This window comes from Kogia breviceps, chromosome 15, assembly GCF_026419965.1.
Source record: "Kogia breviceps isolate mKogBre1 chromosome 15, mKogBre1 haplotype 1, whole genome shotgun sequence".
Taxonomy (NCBI): Eukaryota; Metazoa; Chordata; class Mammalia; order Artiodactyla; family Physeteridae; genus Kogia; species Kogia breviceps.
The window spans coordinates 24,941,973-24,961,947 of record NC_081324.1 but is presented as its reverse complement, the minus strand read 5'-3'; the positions used below and the strand labels follow the sequence as shown (position 1 = coordinate 24,961,947).

Sequence of the window (19,975 nt, the reverse complement as noted above, 5' to 3'; positions counted from 1 at the left end):
CACCAAGATCTGTCTTGGGGCTTGAACGGGTCACACACAAGTTAGAGGGTTTTCTTGCGACCCGAGAGAGAGAGTAAACACATTGGAGAGCAGAAAAGAGGAAAACATACACACCAGGCCTATGAGATGACAAAATAAGTTCTACTTGGACATTTACAGGCATTAGACAAAACCCGTGGAACCAAAATACGGAAGATGAGTGTGCAGTGTGAGCCCGATAGCCTGCATTTCAAGCGAGGTAAATGGCCTATAAAGGTAATAATGATAACGAAGCCACAAAAACCAGACACAGCTATGACAGCAACTTAAAAGTCTTCTAAACCTGCCCGTCACGTAGGGTAGACTTCCTTCGTGACTTTGCTGACAGACTGCTCTTTCAACACCTCCTAGGACAGGGAGCTCACTAACAAAGGAGCCCACGCCATCGCTGACCAGCTCCTATGTTGAGAAAGTATCTCCAGATTACACAGTGAAGTCATTTCATGAAAGGAAACCACAGTGAGAATTCACAAGGTCCTGACATTGCAGTAGATCTAAACACACTTTGGAAACAATACACATTTCAGTGAGCTATCAAACGATACGCAAATGACATTAGATGATAAATGCAGTGAGACGGCAATGATTTGAATTAGTGAATTTCGTGAAATTTTAAATTATTTAAAGTATTTGGAAATTTCAAGGACTGTAGCACAGCATCTCAAGCTCTTTTATAGGCGATTTGCTTTAATGAGAAAATAATCATAATTTTCAATTCTTATATCAATTGTTTATATAATAACTCTAAGGAGTTTGGAAATGTTTATAAAGGTTTTATGCCTTTTGAACATTCCACTGAGAGCTGAGTTGGTGAACTCCTCTCTCTACAAATAAAAGGTACATTTCAGCTCAACCCGTTCTGGAATAGACCCAGTCTTACTGATTGATTCTTGAGGCCCAAGTAGGTGGTGTCCTACTGTACTGCAATCAGAATCACCAAAACTTTGAAATCTAAACCACACCATTGTCAATATGTGTAGACTATCATCGACAAGTAACCCCAAATCTGGGTAGTATTGGTTGTCACCAGGGGAGGAGCTGGACTGCTTGCGGACAGAGGTGGGAAGGAGATTTTTCACAGTATACTTTTTGGTACTTTTGCATGTAGGGCCATGGAACTGTATTACCTATTAAGAATAAAATTATACTTTTAAAAAGCACAAGTTATTTCAGTGAAGACAGACTTTGATGCCATTGATTTCTATTTTAATGCCTATACTCTTAAAATGCAATGAAAATTACTGCCAGGTTAGGTGAAAACTACATTTGGCTGTCTTCACAGCAGTGATGCTCATGGCAGGGCAGTGAATGTGGCCAATGCCCCACTCAGACCCTTTTTCCTGCTGGGCACCCAGCCAAGGAGAGACTTGCCTTGACACATCTTTGCTCAGCTCCTCCTTCCTGACCCTGCTTCCCTCTCCCTTACAAGCTTTCCCTAATGCTCTCTTTTGCTACATCATGTGCACCTGAATCCTTGTCTCAGGCTCCGCTTCTAGGGAACCCAACCTAAGTCAGTCACCAATGGCTCCAAATGCAGCCCTCCTGCATCTTTCCAGAGGATTGTCCCTGGTGATAGAAGCACACATGAGCCTTTGTCTTTGAGGGCAGAACCATAACCATTTTCCTGCCCAGTCAAAACCACCAGTCTGATATCATATATCCCATGAAAGGCTGCACAGCAAAACGGTGACCATCCACAACAGAGTTCCCACAGCCAGACCCAGTGGGACCGCACAGCACTCTCCTTCCCCAGGACAAATGAGCAGGAGGCAGGGGCAGACCCAGAAGGCCTGCTCCATAATCAGACATCCAGCGACGTGCAGTGGAAAGTCAGCGTGAACATCAGCTCTACCAGCTGAGCAAACTCGAACAAAATATTTACCTACTCCAAGCTTCAGTTTCCTCATCTGCGAAATGGCACTACCTGATGGAGGCTTTGTGAGGCTCAGATGAGGCAATACTGTCAAGTGTGCTGCAAATTGTCAAGGCTACATAAATACTGGATGTTGTTCTTGACATTTAGAACAAGCAAGCTTCTCCTGCTTGCTTGGAACTAATAATTAATTACCCTTTGTTAAATAAATAAACCCCAGCGGCTCCTCATCCTGGGCATAGTACCTAGAGCTCTCTGTGTGAAAAGCAGCTCCAGGGAAAAGCAAGTGGACATGGGGAGCACTATCCTGGTGACTGTCCACCTGGAGCTTAGGGTATGTCCCCATCACTGATCTCAAGATCCTTAGTTGCAGCTGTCTGGAGAAGGCTGTATCTCTCCCTGTCTCTCTCTCTCTTTCTCTCACTGAGATACAAGGAGTACACCCAATGTGAATTTCCTGTAATCTATCCAGTGTATATATTAATCTCAAATGCAACCTCAAACTTGTTAAAAAATCCATATGGCCATTTTCACATAATGAGTCATAAACTGGCAGAAACTTAATTTTACTTACATAGATGAGGGACACTTTACTCCATCGTGATTCTTTGTGGAACACATGAAGCCATTTCAAACCCTGTACCATCTGGCCCGGCCCAGTGTCACCAGTGTTTCCTCCCCTCCCTCATTAGACCCATGTCTATGACATCCACCCGATGTGAGCCATCGGGTGTTCCCATCCTGGAACCTGTGCCTTGTTCTTTTCCCCCTGGAACAGTCTCCCTCCTCCATCAGTCCAGCTCATGTCTCTCTTCCCCCAGGAAGCCTTCCCTAACCACTCTCATCACCAGCATTTCTGCCTGTGCAATAAGGGCCAGAGCAGGACGTGTGCCCTCCCATAAAGTTCTTTCATGGTATCATGTGCAGATGTCTTCTCTTCCCACACTGTACTGACAGCTCCTCCAAAACAGAGAGTGAACCTGCTGCTTCTTTTGTAGTGCCAGGTGCCTGGTGAATTAATAATATTCTCAGATTGAGTAATGGATTGGGTCATATGATTGCTCTTAGTTTAACACACTGTTAAATGGCTTATATGAGAATTTACTGTTCTAAATAAGGTCACCCTAGCAGCAAACCTGGAATTGTACAAACTGTCTGTGGCCCCAGGGTTAAAAAAAAAAAATGCATATCATCCTCATACCAGAGGAGTCCTGCTTTCCTCGCACACCGATCAACCACAAGGGAGCTACTCTCTTTCGTGAGCCAGTGGGTGCACCCTCCACTCAGAGGGCAGGGCCGGGGTTCAAACCGTGCACCTTCACAGCCTTACATCCCTGGGTCCAGCCCCACCCAGCCAGAGGAACCTTCCAGAAGAACCGAAAGCCCGACTCCATCAAGGTCATGCTCGCTGCCCCAAAGAGGGAAACCCACCCACTTCCCAGGAACATTGTCAAACCACAGACCTAAGAAAGCAAAATTCAGACTCACAAGCAACGACGCCTTCTTCTTAAATTTCAGGCCAGCAGTTTTTCTGCAAACCTGCTCATTTCCTGCAAAGAGAAGAAAGGGATGGAGAAACATATTAGCATCTGCTCTGGGTATCCTTCAGCTGTTTCGTGGCCGACCTCTGGCTTCTGCACCTTCTCCGCATTCTCACTCCCAGCAGCACTCTCCCCTCCCAAGAGCAACGTGTGCTAGTTGGGGGGGGCGTCCCTGGCAAGATCTCCCCTCCTCCGGCCATGGGTTCAGCCCACGTCGCCTCCCTCCCCTTCCCCGGCGCCATGCCAGTCTCAGATTGACCACTGCCTCCAATTCCCTGAAGGCGCTGGGCTTCTTCCCACTCCGGAGTGAGGCCTCCTCTTCTGTAGCATGGGGTTGCCTAGCAACCCTGCGCGCCAGCTCAGAAGGCCCTCCTAAATTGGACCTCACAGCACAGGGCATCTCCTTGTACAGCTGCCTGAATCTTAACAATCTGGTTCTGAATAATAACACAATGGTAATTGCATGCATGGGCCCCAAACTACATTTAAATAATGTTCAAGAGCTGACACAAACCAACAAAGGCCAGAAAATGCATTTCGGAGGTTGACTGCAAGGCCAGGCAGGACATTCAGTGCGGGAGGGAGTTGACACCAAAGACTTGAGTTAATGACAATGCCAACCTGAACTGTGAGTTCTCCTGCCTTTCTGCCTGAGCATGCCATCACTTTAATGTGTTTTAGTTGAGTTTGGGATGTGTAGAGCCAATTAACGCCCAGAGGTAGTGATGCTTCAAGACAAGATGCCCTTTAGTTCTTCAGCAGCGTATGGAAATTTTTGGAGGGGGTGGGGGTGGTGAGGATACAGGACGAGAAGGGAGAACTGTGCCTGAGTGATTTCCCTTGGCTTTTACAATCGTGGCTAAACACATTTTAGAAGGTAAAAGAAATAACCTACCAAGCAAGAGTGCAAAGCACTTGCTACCTCAGTGAGAGACAAATTCAACATGACTGATGTGCTTCAGGATAAGAAGTGAAGGCAAAGAGGCCTTGACACTGGCTAGCACGCAGACGGAAGCAGCTCAGTGTGGCGTGGGGAAAGGCCACGTGCACACAGAGTCCAGCCTTCAATCTGTGTCCCTGGCAGAGGGTAATGAAGAGCTCTGCTTAAGGCAGGAGAGTCTTCGCACGTGGGGAGTAGCAAGCTGGCAATCTGCTCCTCATGGAGTGATAGCAGCGAGAGCCAGTTGATCACCCCGGATAATTGGAAAGGCTGAAGCACTTTTTTTTAAAAGCTCAAAATCATCCTGCAAGGGACTTAAACAGATATTCACACACCCATGTTCATAGCAGCATTACTCACAGTAGGCAGGAGATGGGAGCAACCCAAGTGTCCACGGGATGAATGAGTAAACAAAATGTGGTCTATGCATGTGATGGAATGTTCTTCAGCCTTAAAAAGGAAGGAGATTCTGACATATCCTACAACATGGACGAACTTGAGGACATTATGCTAGGTGAAATAAGCCAGCCAGAAAAGGACAAATGCTGTATGATTCCACTTATATGGGTATCTAGGGTAGTCAGATTCATAGAGACAGAAAGTAGAATAGAGAGGTTACTGGGAGCTGGGGAGAGGGGGTGGGGAATGGGGAGTTCATGTTTAATTTTGGAAGATGAAAAAGTTCTGGCAATGGTTGTGCAACAACGTGAATATACTTAATGCCACTAACCTGTACACTTAAAAATGGTTAACATGGTAAATATTATGTTATGTATACTTTACCACAATTAAAAAAAAAATCCTCCTGCTGTAACAGCACAACATACACAGCGTTTCTCTACAAGACTTTTGTCCACTTCATCTTGGAAGTCAAAATAGCCTGTGTCGTTCACAAGCTCGGACAGGGAGACTGTCAACAGGACTCAAGGGCAAACTAGGCAGTGTGACTTTGGGCCAGGGAACCCATGGCTTGTAAACATGGTGTTCGTGCAACTTAGTCACAGATGGAGGTGTCTGAGCATAAGGAACAGGATCTTCTTGTGACCACTTCCTGGAGTCCAAATACCATCACCCCCCAGAGTGGGGCCTCCTTCCACCCAGGAGAACCAACCCCCACGCCCCGTGCCTGCTTCCTCCCTGAGGCACGTGGGCTCGTTCTTATCCTTGCTCCCTGACTAGAAAGCCCTTTCCTGTGGCCTCCACCTGACCTAATCCTACTCTTTCTTGTGGATCTACATCAAATTCCACCTCCTCCAACAAGCCTTCCAGAACCTCCCACCTCTGCTTTCTCTGAACGTCACACAGCAGTAATCAAGCACTTGCTTGGGAACTATTCTATACTCATGGCAGGAAGGTTTGTCTCTCCCCCCAAATCTCTGAAAGGAGCTTTGGACAGAGATTGTCACTAACATTTTTTGTCTGCCACGGGCTATGAGCACACGGTGGGCTGTTCCCTGGAGGCTCTGGGAAGGACAACAGGCCTTGCCTCCTTTGTCAGGAAATCCTGCCACACCTTCCCTGCCTAGGCTACATAGCATGTCTGCTGGCTGCAGAGCCCTCGAGCTAAATATTCCAGGTGGGCATGCAAGTCCCTCCAGCCATTTAGAGGTGTAACTCAATGTGTGCAATAAACAATTGAGTATTTACAGATTTTATTAATTTGGAAAGGCCATTAGAGCCAACAGCTTCCCCGTGGAGAGTGAATGAAGAGCACGGATAATTTTTTTCAGTGTCCTGATTTTTTTCTTGGAATGTGCTCTAAGCCTCAAAAAATAATGTTATAAGGAAAAAAAAAGGGGGAAAAGAATCCAGGCTTGCGAGACAAGGGGAGTCGACAGGAGCTCTGGACAAGCCTCTTTCCCTCTCTGAGCCTTAGTCTTCTCATCTTCAAGTTGAGGGAGTGATTGCTAAGGTCACTTTCAACTTAAAAAGTAAGTAAATAAAATTATGATTCTAGGTGAGAATGTGAAGTTAGCAAATTTATAAGCTAATAGCTACCCACCCCACACCCCATCCATCCTCCCAGGTGCTGGGTACCACTTTACCTCTGGAGAGTTAAGTTTCCAGTTCATGGCCCCTCAGCCAGGAGAATGTCCTTAATGATTTCAGGTGCCTTCCCAGACCCTGACCTGGGGGCGGGGGTCTCAAACCCAACAATCTGGCTGCCTTGCTCTCATTAAGGAATACTCTAGACTAATGACTTCTTTTCTTGAATCTCTAGGAATGGCTGGAAATGGGCCAAAGGGCATCACCCAGACTCCATCTCCCCAGCCCTTGGCTCCAGGACCAGCCGGTGCTATCTGTCAAGGGCCAGGCCTCTGCAGGGCACACACTCGTGGTTCTCCCCAAGGAGAGAAGGAAGCAGCGGTCAAGGAGCAGAGGGGTCTGGCTCCAGCCTGATGTCAGAGGGAGAAACAGTTGGCCCTCGACCAGGCTGTGCAATCTGACCTCCTTCCCTTTCTCTATCCTCATCCCCTCTTCTCTCCTCCCCAAGTGTACAGACACCGGGAATGTGTGAGGCCCACATCTGTCTGCAAATGTGTGGCCACAAACAGTTATGCCCTTGGCTCTGATTGCTCTTAGCTTTCGGTAGCAATAAGAAGACTAACTGTGCATTGGAACTGTGTGACCAACAGCCTAACACTCATATTAACTAATATTAGCATTAATATTAGTTAATATTAGCTAACATTTGCGTGACACTTTATAATTAAAAAAAATATTTTCCCACATACCTGTCAGGCAGGTGGGATAGATTTAACCCATTTAGTGAGCATCTGCAGTATCCCAGGGTCTTTGCTACCTGCTGGGGAGGCACACATGAAAAGATGTGGCTCCTGCCTGCAAACTCCCTCCAGGACGGTTTATAGTCAGGAAGATGGAGGCACAGAGAAGCTGAGGGACCTTCTCAGAAGCATCCAACTTTCAAGCATCCCTGCTCAAACAAAGTCCTCGGACTCAGAACCTTTTCCAGCTGTTCCTGTGAGGTCTGTGAGTTTCGTACATAATTTAGCCTGTATGACATCAACCAGAAGGGACCAGCCAGAGGGTAGCATGGTTGGGGGACTGTGAAAGTCTAAGCCCAGAATGAAACAGTGCCTGTGGGTTAGGCCATGTTTGGCCCTGGAAATGCCAGAGGGGCAGGTCCTGGGCTGGGTGCAGGTCAGAGCTTGCTGCACACGTGACCTTGGCCCCTTGTGGTCTTCTGCTCAGCGATAAAGACCCCTCTTCTCATCAGCCACCTTTGTAGAGACGCTGCCTTGAGAACGGATGCAAATTCATGAAATCTTTTTCTTTCTTTCTTTTTTCAGTCTGCACTAACCTCTCTCTTCTAGGAACTGCCATAGCACTTACAATCAACATGTTATACAAAATTGGTATTGTTCTTTTCAAGGTCTCTAATGGCTTTCTGAAAAAAATTAAATGCCCATGCTGGAGGAACACGATAAATCCCTCACTCTACAGCCAGGCCACCCAAGTCCAGCGAGGACTCGCCCCAAGTCATACCAAAGACAAGCAGAACCGGAACGTGGGTCCCAGACTCCCAGCCCGGGGCCCGAACACACCCACCCTACAGTGGCGGGAGGGGAGGTTCAGGCTGTGTCCTGCTTACCTTGGCCCCCACAGAAGCCATCAGCAAGCACGAGTGGCTAGGAGGGAGGCTGTCTGATTCTGGATGGTGGCGGGCAGATTACAGCCTCCCCCCACCGCACACCCACCCCTGCGCCCCCAGGGATGATACTGAAGGGACTGGCTCTGCCTCAGGGGGAGGAGCAGAGGCCATGAGAGGTGCCCTCAGGGGACAGTGAGGTCATGGTTTCTGCTGCAGGGTCTTGCAGCTCCCAGGAGGCCATAATGCCTTGTGGTTTAGATCCAGACTGGCCCTGCCATTGACCAACCGTGTGACCTTGGACAAATGACTTAACCTCTCTCTGCTTTAGATTTTCACCAGCAAAACGCTCAGAATAACGGCACTGACCTCCTACCTCCCAGGGTTGAAGCAGAGATGAAATGAGAACATGGAGGGAGACACCTGGCACAGGGCCCAGCATCTGCATGTTCTCAGGTGAGGGCGGAGAGACCAGTCTCCCTGGGAGGTCAGCTCCAGGCGGGGGGAATGCTGACAGCTGTGCTCACTGCTAAGTCCCCAGCGCCTAGCGCTCACGAGCGGCACAGGAATGAGAGTTGACTGCGCTCCCGTGGAAAGTGAGGCCCCGCACCTGGTGAGGAGAGGCCTGCAGTGATGAGCTGTTACTGAGGGTGGGTCAGCTGAGGGTCTGTGGTGACGGGGAGGCAGTGGCTTCTCTTCCCAGGAAACTTCAGAGGCTGCGTTGCGTAGGTTGCGGTTTGCTTTTTCCGCTGATATTAAAATCAACCAACCTGAGGTCACAAAATGGCACAGACACTTTGGAAGACAGTTTGTCTAGCGTCTGTCTAGTCTTTATGGGACTAGACATGCTCTTACCATAGGGTCCAGCAAGTGCACTTAGGTATTTACCCAAGGGAGTTGAAAACTATGTCTGCACGAAAACCTGCACACAGATGTTGATGGAAACTTTATTCATAATTTGCCAAGAATGGGAGCCACCAAGACGGCCTTCAGTAGGTGAATGGACAAATAAACAAATAAATAAATATCCACACAATGGAATATTATTCAGTGCCGAAACGTAATGAGCTATCAAGTCATGAAGACATGGAGGAATCGTACACGTATATTACTAAGTGAAAGAAGCCAATCTGGAAAGGCTACATACTGTATGATTCCAACTGTATGATCTTCTGGAAGAGGCAAAACTATGGAGATAGAAAGAAGATCAGTGGTTGCCAAGGGTCAATGGAGAGGGAGGGGTGAATAGGCAGAGCACAGAGGATTTTGAGGTCAGGGAAACTATTCTGTATGATACTGTAATGGTAGATACATGGCTTTACCCACTTGTCGTAACCCATAAAACTGTACAACACAAAGAATGAACTCTAATGTAAACTATGGACTTGAGTTAATAATGATGTATCAATAGATTAACAGATGCACACTATCATATATAAAACAGATAAACAACAAGGATGTACTGTATAGCACAGGGAACTATATTCAATATCTTGTAATAAACTATAATGGAACAGAATTGAAAAAAGTATACAGATATACGTATGTATAACCGAATCACTTTGCTGTGTACCTGAAACTAACAAAATGTTGTAAATCTACTATACTTCAATAAAAAAATAATGTATCAGTTCATCGATTATAACAAATGTACCACACTAATGCAAGATATTAATAAGAGGAGAAACTCGGAGGGAGGGGAAGGAGAGGAGATATATGGGAAGTCTCTGTACTTTCTGCTCAATTTCTCTATAAACCTAAAAGTGCTCTAAAAAATAGTCTATTGATTTAAAACAACAACTGCCCCCAAAACACAACACTCAGGGCCAATTCGTACCCAGGCCACCACTGAGCCCCGCTGGGAGGCCAGGTCCCATGCTGGGGACTTGGAGGAAGGTCCAGAGACCAGCATGATCCTTCTAACTTGAAGCACAACTGCATCTGACCAAAATGTTAGAGACCGTGTGGGAATCCTTCCCAGCACATGGCCTGTGCCAGGCTCACCGCCACTGCCTTCCGGAGGGGGGTCAAAAAGAGACCCAGCCCATATGCCCGCAAGCCAGACTGCACCCAGCCCTTTTCTGTTCCTTCCACCCCCAACACCAGATATAGCAGGTGCTCAATAAACATTTATTCAATTAAATAGTGATTATTTGTATGCCTCTTTATTTACCCACTAAAGGAAAGAATCTGATTGTAAGCTTCCCTAACCCCCCAGCAAAGTATTTGCTGAACAGAATGAACAGCAGCACCGTCACGCCTTGGGGGAGACCTTGTGTTTGGTCCTGAGGCCACTTTCCCAGCCCTGGGAGCACATGTCAGACGGCTCCCAGCCCCCACCAGACACACCCGTACACGATATGCTGCTCGGCCCTGAGACCCCACCCAGCAGAATGGACATTCTACCCCACCCCGCTGGGAGGCTGAGAGACACACGTGTGTGTGTGTGTGTGTGTGTGTGTGTGTGTGTGTGTGTGTGTGTGTGGCCCTCGGCCCCGGGGCCTGACCTGGGGGCATCTTCGGGAAATCCATGAACTGAGGTCCAGGCTATCACACCTAGCCCGGCAGGGCACCAGGCCAGTTTCCAGTTTGGTCTGCTTTGATTGAGAGAGGAGAGAGAGAGAGAAAACGAGACAGAGAGAGGAGAACAGCGTCTTCCAAGGCAACCCAATCCGCTTCATTGCTTTGGGGGTGATGGCCCCTTGGAGGTCTGAATTTCTGTCACCTTGGCCCAGAATCTTAAAATAGCCTGAGAAGGAGAAAGGGCTGAGCCCAGAGCCAAAGCCCAAGCTGGGGCCTGGGCCTGGGAGTGGAGAGCAGAAGAGGAGACCGTCCAAGGAACAAAGGCCTAATCTCTCTGGTCAGGCTGCCCAGCACAGGCCCAGCTGCTCAGTCACACACGTTTTATTTTCTCTGGCCTCCGGGAAGTATTCCGGGGCTGAGCAAATCTGAGCAAGGGCTCCAGCAGACATTGGCCTGGAGGAGCTGAGGGGGAGGGTAATGGCTGCCCAGACCCCCACCCCCCCAGCTGCCCCCTGCCCGAACCGCCAGGGTAGGAAGGGGGAGGGCACCCACTGGGGGCGTCCTTCCCACTGTCTGGCTGGTGAAACAGGATGGTTAATGCTCACTAGAACATGGGTGGGCACACGGGGGTGACAAAGAATATTCGGGGTTGTAATATTGAATAACAGTTCACATCTGGGGGAAGAAAGGTTTCTTTCCATAACATAAGCAAGTGTGATAATAAAGCCTTCATGTCTGCAGGGCTCATGGAGAAAGCATCTCAGTGGCAGCGGCGTTCGTCCCCTGCAAGGGCAAGGGGAGGAAGGGGGTCTCCTGGGTTTAACAAGAAGGTTCTCTGTACTTGATTTCATTGGCTGATGGTGTCTGGGGAGACGGGCGCTGCCGACGTTGCCGGCTTGGCTCTGCTGCCCAGTGGGGCTGGGATTTTCAGGCTGGTGTGGGCACGTGTTGGGAGGGGAAACCAGAGGGCGCTGGGAGGGAGGCTCCCTCGTCAGCCCTCGGAGGGACTGATGTCAGGCTGGCAATGGCGGCATTCGGAGCTCCAGATGGTGAAAACAGGAGGCAGGCCTGCTCTGCCTTCAGTGACCACAGGGTTCCCCTTGGCAGCTTTTCCTGCCTGTGTGGGTCTTGCCCTTGTCCTATTCCTGGTGCCCTGAGTCCCATCACACACACTCCTCCCTTTATCTGAACCTGCTTTCTAGAAAGTTCTAGCTCACCTGGTGTCCAGTGGGACGGGAATCATTAATGCTGGGCTTTCTTTCTCTACAGATAAAGGTGTTTCCAGCCCCCTCTCAGGTGGAAGAAAAAAGACCTGGTCCCCTGTGAAAAGGATTTATTTTGCTTTTTATTTTTGCGGTACACGGGCCTCTCACCGCTGCGGTCCCTCCCGTTGCGGAGCATAGGCTCCGGACGCGCAGGCTCAGCGGCCATGACTCACGGGTCCAGCCGCTCCGCGGCATGTGGGATCTTCCCGGACCGGGGCACGAACCCGTGTGCCCCGCATCGGCAGGCGGACCCTCAACCATTGCGCCACCAGGGAAGCCCTGCTTTTTATTTTTAAACTCCACTGTTTACTCTGCATCCCAATGATGCGGAAGACAAATCTGCAAGTGACACAATGACAAGTAAGACCCAGGCAGTGTGGATGGTGTAAAGGGTGTTTGGAAAGGGGACGGGCGACCCCACAGCAGAAGGGGAGCGCCTGGCCATAGCTGCCTCCAAAGCTGTCCCCTGTGGCCCCTGCCCCTTGTCTCCCAGGGGCTGTATCACTCCCCTCAATGTGGATAGTACCTTTCATTGTCCAAACAAGGACACGTTTGAGAGTGAAAGGGGAATTGTTGATAGTTACCTGGGGACCTCAGTCATAAAGTGGCTGCCCCAGGCCAACCAGGATGTGTCCCTCCAGCAGTGTCACCCAATCGTTGGCGCCTGGGAGAATCCAGTCAGAGCTCTTCCCTGGAACTTCCATCATATGACTTAGGAAGGAGCTGTCTGCCTCAATCACCCAGCTTCCCCTCCCAGAAATGATCCTGAGAGAGGCCACCAGGCATATCAGGACCCACTGGAAGCGCTACTTGCATCCGTGTGAAGTACAGAACCCGTCCCGGCTGCCCTGCGCACCTTCAGGGCTCACCCTCTCATTTCCCCTCAGATCCCCCTGGCCATCACCTCTTGTAAGAAGTTTGCCTGGGTGCTCCACCTCCCTCTGCATTTTGTGTATCACGCATCCTAGTCCCTCACGCACGTCGCCTTCTCCCCCACCAGCTCATCAGCTCTGGAGGGAGGTGCCATCGTGCGTCATTCATCTTTGGACCCACCCCTACCTACTCCTCCCTGCCCCCTGCTCCCACCCCAGTGCCTTGCTTACAGGAAGTCTCTGATTTAAAGTTGTTGGAAATAACTGAGTTGAACTGAACTCCTGCAATTTTCCCTCTAGCACTGGGGACTCAGGGACAGAATCCAGTGTCCTAGATAGCCCTTCGGAAGTTCATTGATTCTCCTGCATCAGATTTTCAGGACAAATACTCCCGAATCTCTATGCCCATTGCAGGAGCTTTACTGCTGAAATTTGTGCAATCATGCAGGGTGGTGATTGTTAGGTGGGAATGTCTGAAATAAAATCCAGAAAGGGTCTCCAGAAGAGCTCCATTTTTATAGCTTGGGGAACATGTGGTTTGGCAAGTGAACCTTGGTGAGAACCTCCCCTCAGCACCTAAAATTCCCCCATATCTTGGAAAGATGAGAAGGCAGTCAAGACTAAGTGCAGGAGGGTGGTACATGCAGTAAGCTCAGAGGGTAATCAGGGAGGGCTTCCTGGAGGCAGCAGACAGTAAGTAGAGACTAGAAGGATGGGGAGGATATGGAGAGTAGGGACAAAGGGCCGTCTAGAAAGGGACACTCTTAGCAGAGATGCAGAGGCAGGAGTGGTCTAGCATAATCAGGGCGGTGAGTGAGCAGGTGTGGCTGGAGCAGTAGACGTGTGCAGAGAAGCAGGAGATGCAGCCATGAGGGCAGATAAAGAACCCAAATGCCAGCTGCCTCCGAGCTTGAGACTCTGGTGTGGAATCACCCTGCTCCCTGTTGTCTGGGGAAGAATGGGGAGCGGTGCAGGCTGGACTAGAACTTATTGCTCCAGTCGCTGGGTAACATCTGGGAGGGGGCAGAGGGGCTGGCCTAAGCTGAAGCCATCCCCAACTTTTCCCCTGCTTCTCCTTGGCTTCTCCCAATTCTGCAGCTCTGGGAAACCTAGCCAACTAAGCATGTGTGGCCCCAAAGTGTCGTCTCGCTCTGCTACCAGCCTGTGATTCAGAGTGGGGGTGGGGTGGGGGCAGAGGAAGTGTCCAGGAGCTGAAGCCCACTGCAAACAAGCTATGGTAGAAGCCCTCTTAGCTGAGATGATTAGTCAGTGAATTGAAACATTTTAATACCTACTGTATGTTGGTACATTCGCTCACCAAACTTTGGATGTGAAGCCAAGACCTTTCTTTATCTTCACATCTCCTGGATGTAACTGTCCCTACTGTCTTTCTGGCATAAATCACACTCATATGACACTACAATTTCTAATTACGCTTTTTAAAAATGGAATGAGAAATTAAATACACTTGCAAAATAATCTGAGTGCAAAAGTCTCCCTTGATTTTCTGAATATTTCCCCAAACTTTCCCAGTTGTTTCACCCACATCTAACTCAACAGCATGTTTTCAAATGGACTAGGTTTTTTTTGCGTCTTTCCAAAGCTTCACCTGAGTTTTCATTGAAACAATTTTTTCTTCTCCTTTTTTTTTTTTTTTTGGCAATAGGATTTAATTGGTTTGCACAATACTTAATTAAATTTCATAATTACAATAGCAAGTTCCATTGGCATAAACAGGTTTGGGAAGTGAGCCAGCTGCCTCTAAGAAAGCATTCAGCTCAGCTGGTGGGAGCAGACATGGTGGACGTTTTGGACAGCCACCTTCCTGCCCCACGGGCTCCTCCAGCTGTGGGCATCCGTCAGAGGGGATGGAGAGAGCTGGTGAGTTTGGCAAGCTGGTTAACTGAGGCATAGAGAGCGTCTAGTGTTCCCTTTATCAGGACTCAGGTTAAGGTCAGTTCTCCAGGGACTAAGGACCTGGTGCTGCCCCGCCCCACCTTGGTCCTCACCTGGTTCCCTTCCTCCCACCTCGGTCCTCACCAGGTTCCCTTCCTCCCACCTCCACGCCTGTGCTGAGTGGGCCCTACCCCTCCAGATGCTTCTCCCCCCTTCCCCTCCCACACCCCAAATCTTCTTCCATTGCAGCTGTCCAGGAAGGATTTGGCAAACTAAAGCTTCTGCTTTAGTGACAGGCAATGGCCAAATGTACCCCCTCCCAATGGTCATGGGAATTTCTTACACAGAGGAGGGTTTCTAATGACGTAATTTCCAGCATCTGTGGTAGGTTGGCTGGGAGAGATGTGGAGTCAGGGGACTGTCTAGAAGTCATCCCTCAATCACGCTACCCTGAAATCTTTGATTGTGTCCCACTGAATCACAGTTGGGCATACTTCTCCTAAGAAGAGGGCTTTGCACTCACCTGTCTCTCATTTTTCATGTTCCCACATCCCTTATATGGCGTGGGATGCCCTCCCTCTTTTAACCTCCCTTATCAAGTCATTTTCTCTATGTCCAGCCTTCCCTATTTCATGGGTCACACAGAGCAAAAGTTAACATTTAACTTAAATGCCATCAAACCAACCAATCAAAAGTATTAACAGAGACCTACATCTCACAAGGAAAAGAAGGAAAATACTCTCCAGAGGAACATATTTGTAGTGGACATTCGCTTTTTTTTGAGCCACTCGCCGTTCTTTCGCCCCTCCTCTTGGCAAGAGAACACCAATTTCCTCCCAGATTACCACTTGCCCCCCATAGCCAATGTGTTTCAGGGGTGGGTTACGGTTGGCTTAAGCCAATCAGCTCAGCTCAGCTCCCTGGCCATGGTGACTGGAACAAATTCTATCACATAAGATGTTTGCTGGGGACCTCTTAGGGAGAAGCTCCATTACCAGAGATGTCAAAGGCACGTGCAAGGCCTGGGGTTGCTGCAGCCATTTTGTTACTATAAAAGAGTTCTGAGGACAGTACTGAGCTGCAGAAAAACGGAGCTGGAGACCTCATCAAACTATTCCTGAAGATCACCCTGTCTCTGAACTTTACATTTACCTAGGCCAATACCTTCCACTTAGTATTTTTTATTTGATTTACTTAAAAAAATTAAGGGGCTTCCCTGGTGGCGCAGTGGTTGAGGATCCGCCTGCCGATGCAGGAGACACGGGTTCGTGCCCCGGTCCGGGAAGATCCCGCATGCCGCGGAGCAACTAGGTCCGTGAGCCATGGCCGCTGGGCCTGCGCGTCCGGAGCCTGTGCTCCGCAACGGGAGAGGCCACAACAGTGAGAGGCCCGCATACCGCAAAAAAAAAAAAAAAAAAAAAAATTAACACATATACATGGCTTGAAAAAAGCAAAAGTAATAAAAACCCAACAATGAAAATTAGCAGTCCCTGCTCCAGACCTCCCCACACTGAGTCCCAATTCTCAAAGATAACCACTCTCAACTATTTTAGCTATTTCTTATGTTCTTTAGTGACACATTTCTAAATAACATGCTATATTAGTCAGGTAGGGCTGTCATAACAAAATCCCAATAGACCGGGTGGCTTAAACAACACAAATTTATTTCCCACAGTCCTGGAGGCTAGGAAGTCCAAGGTCTAGGTACCAGCCAATTTGGTTTCTGGTGAGAGCCTGCTTCCTGGCTTGCAGACAACCGCCTTCTCGCTGTGTCCTCAGACAGTCACGAGTTGAGTACTCTGGTGTCTCTTCTTATAAGGATGCTAATCAGGGCTCCAGCCTTATGACTGCAGTTACCCTTAGCTACATCCTTACTCCAAATACAGACGCCCTGGGTTAGGGATATAACATCTGAACTCTGAGGGGGGGACACAATTCAATTCATAGCACATGCTATATATTACCATTTCTAGGGCTTCCACTTTTAGATATTATCTATTAGAGCCCCATAATGGAAGATGAGGTTTCCTAGTCCCCCAATCCCACTTCCTCTCAACCCACATTTCTGTTCTCTGCACCCTCCCAACAGAGCAATGCCACCATTTTGGTTAAATCAATTGTCCGTGTTCACACTATTGTCACTGCGCAGCTACTACTCACAGATGAGCCACGTGATATCCTTTCTTGCATAATTTATTTTCTCTAGTGTTAAAAGTGGCTCCGTATGTGCCTAACACTAATTTACACACAGACTGGCTACCGGAACTGTTAAAATCCCTCCCCAAACAGTTCAGTGCACTAGGAATTTGCCAGTTCCTTTTTGGATTTTTCCAGGAGGGATCGCATCCAGACTTCCGCATGCTTTAACTCCAGTCTGGACCTGAGTCCAGACTGTACAGTTGTCACCTAGGACTTCTTACCCCCTTGTTTCCTGGATCCCACACTGTATTAGTTGCCATTGCTGCTGTAACACATTGCCACAAACTAAGTGGCTTAAAACAACACAAATATATTTACCTTGCAGTTCTGAAATGGGTCTCACTGGACTAAAATCAAGGTGTTGGCAAGGTCACATTCCTTCTGAAGGCTCTAGGGGAGAAGAGCTTCTAGAGGCTATCTCCATGTTCAGCTTCCAGAGGGCGCTCACATTCCTTGGCTCGTGGCCCCTTCCTTCCTCTCCAGAACAAGCGACCTCTTGGACAGCATCACTCTCACCTGCTCCTCCGCCTCCTTCCTTCACTTCTAAGGACCCTTGTGATTACACTGGGCCTAAAGGGATAATCCGGGATCATCTCCCCATCTCAAGGTCAGCTGATTAGCAACTTTCATTCCATCTGCAACCTTAACTCCCTTCTGCTATGTAACCTCACATTTTCACAGGTTCTGGGCATTAGGTTGCAGATATCTTTGGGGGCCCGTTACTTTGTCTACTATACACGCCACTCTCCTGCTTCATTGGTACAAGGTGTGTAGGAGGTACTTCCTTTGAGACCATGCCTATACGAACCGACTTTATTCCCTCTCCCTCTTGGTAGTCTGTTTGGCTGTGAATAGAAAGCTAAGGTGGAAACCACCCTCCCTTGGAAGGCTGGGGGCATTATCCCAGTGTCTTCTAGTTTCCAGGGACTCTGTTGGAAAGCCCAATTCTGTTCTGTGCTCCAACTTTTGTATTCAATCTACTTTCTTCCTCTCTGAAAGTGGTATGTATCTTCTCTTTGTCCTTAACATTCTGAAACTGCACAAGGATGGGCCTTGTGGTAGGTCTGTTCCATCCACTGTGTCCCCCAACATAGTCTGGAAGCATGTGTCCTTCAGTCCTGAGAAATTTCTCCTATAACTTCTCTGATAATCTCTTCTCCTCAAGTGTCTGTGCTCTCTATTTCTGGGACACTTACTGCTGACCCTCCTGGACTGAGCTTCTAAATTTCCTAATTTTTTTTCTATCCTAGTTCCTACTTTGTTGTCTTCTTTTCCTACTATCTAAAAAAGTCCTTCAACTCACTTTTCAAATCTTCCACTGATTTTTAAATTTCTTCTATTATATGTTTAACTTCTTAGAGTTCTGCCTTATTCTTTGAACGTTCCTTTCTGATAGCCCCCATTCTCATTTTAGGGATGCATTATCTTCTCTTATCTCTCTGAGGACACTAATTATAGTTATTTTGACGTTTTTTTCTGCTCCTAGACTTGGCTCTAATCCTTTCAGCTCCTTTTTTCTCCCCAGTTTATTTGTTTCTCTCTCTCTCTTGATCCCACATGTTGGAGGTTTTCTTTTCACAAATGCCAGGTGACCCTTGAGCAGCATTTATATTTAACAGCAAGACACTAAAAAATCAGTGATTTCTCTATGAGGGATTAGGTAGAAATCTGGTCATTTGTTTGAGGGAATGTATACACACATACACACACAAACATCTATATGTATGTGTAAGTATGTATATACACACAAACATACGTACACATACCTGCACATACACATGCACTCGAGCACACATGTATGTGTATACACATATACAGGTAAACACATACATATACACATGCACGTATACATACACATTCGCACATATTGTATGTGTAGAACTTTTTTCCTCTTGGGCCGATCAGTTTACTTGCAAAGGAAACTTCTAATCACCCCACTTGGGGGACAGACACTGGGCTGCCAGTATTTTTGGAGCAGAGTAGAGAGGAGCTGCAAGTCTCATGACTTGGGATGTAAACTTTAAATAAATTCTCTCGTTCTGAGTACAGTGTGCAAACTTGCTCTCAGCTGCACACAGTGTCTTAGAGTCCGGAACTTCTCTGAATCATCTCCTTTTGAAAAGAAACTTCTAGTCTTTGACCAAGGTGGAGAGGGGAAGTTACAGGAGGGGATCTGGGGTCTAAAGATTCTTTATGCAGATTTTCAACCAATTGCCCAGTTTTCAGACCCGTTCCTCACCTCACCTTCAGAAGTATGTGAAACACCCATTTCTGATCTGTTTGAGGGTTGGCGGGGGCAGGGTGAATCTTCTAGAGGCTTCTTCCCGCTACCCACACTTGGGTTTCATCTCTCTGCTAAACGAGTAACCGTCCATCCATAGACTTTCTGGCTTCCACAGCTTTGCTGACATCCTTCACCTGCTGTCAGCTCCTCTCCTGTTCTCATTGTCCTTGTGTCATTGAGCTCTGTCAGTTTCTTTAGTGCCATGGGTGGGGGGATGATTAGAAAGGGGACAGAGATAAATGGATGTGGCCAAGTCATCATGTTTAACAGAAGTCTCTCCTCGATCTTCGGGCTGCTCTAGGTGGACTTTCCAGTCCCGTGAAGCAGACCTCATCCTGCCTCATACACAGCAGCACACGCAGCCCTCCACAGCCCCTGGCACACACGGCTGCACTGCCCACCCCTGCCTGGGCAGCGTAGCACACTGCCCATTTCAGGGTCCACAGGCCCCTTTCCCCTGCTCACCCTGCCTCTGATTGCAGTGCCAGGAGCTTCTAGTAAGTTCCACCCACTCTTGTGAACAACCCTCAGCTCCCACTCCCATTTAATGTGCTTCCTCACCTGCTCGACTTGAGTACAGTACTCGGATGTCCACAGCAAGCAATGCCTCCACATTGCAGACACAGGGATGTTCCCAGAGACTCTAGAGCACAGACTGATCATGAAGAAGCAGCGGAGAACCCATCACAGGCACAGGCTACACAAAACCATCCACACCTTCCACCTGGTCTCTTTTGCGAACATCCTTCAGGTCCGCAGGTCAGAAAATCCCACCCGGACATATTCTGCGATCCACTCTACATAACGTAGTCCTGGCAAATGGCCCAGTGTGGCCGAACCTGGGCAAGACAAGGATGGCAAATCTACGCCCTGCCTAAAGAGACAGATTCTTTATTAACACCAGACTCACTGATACACCACCATGCCAACCAC

At 48.3% G+C, this 19,975-nt stretch overlaps 1 protein-coding gene across 2 annotated transcripts in view; it reads right to left on the bottom strand.

Moving 5' to 3' along the window:
• The window catches only part of ZBTB7C (zinc finger and BTB domain containing 7C), a 379,174-nt gene that overhangs the window by 146,604 nt on the left and 212,595 nt on the right, over positions 1-19,975 (bottom strand). Inside the window, exon 3 of one of the 2 annotated variants that reach the window (XM_059040959.2) lies at positions 3,401-3,462. The gene's annotated coding sequence lies outside the window, so the exon portion shown is untranslated. Of the gene's footprint in view, positions 1-3,375; positions 3,463-19,975 lie in introns of those variants that run through there. The other variant, XM_067014838.1, reaches the window with a different exon arrangement.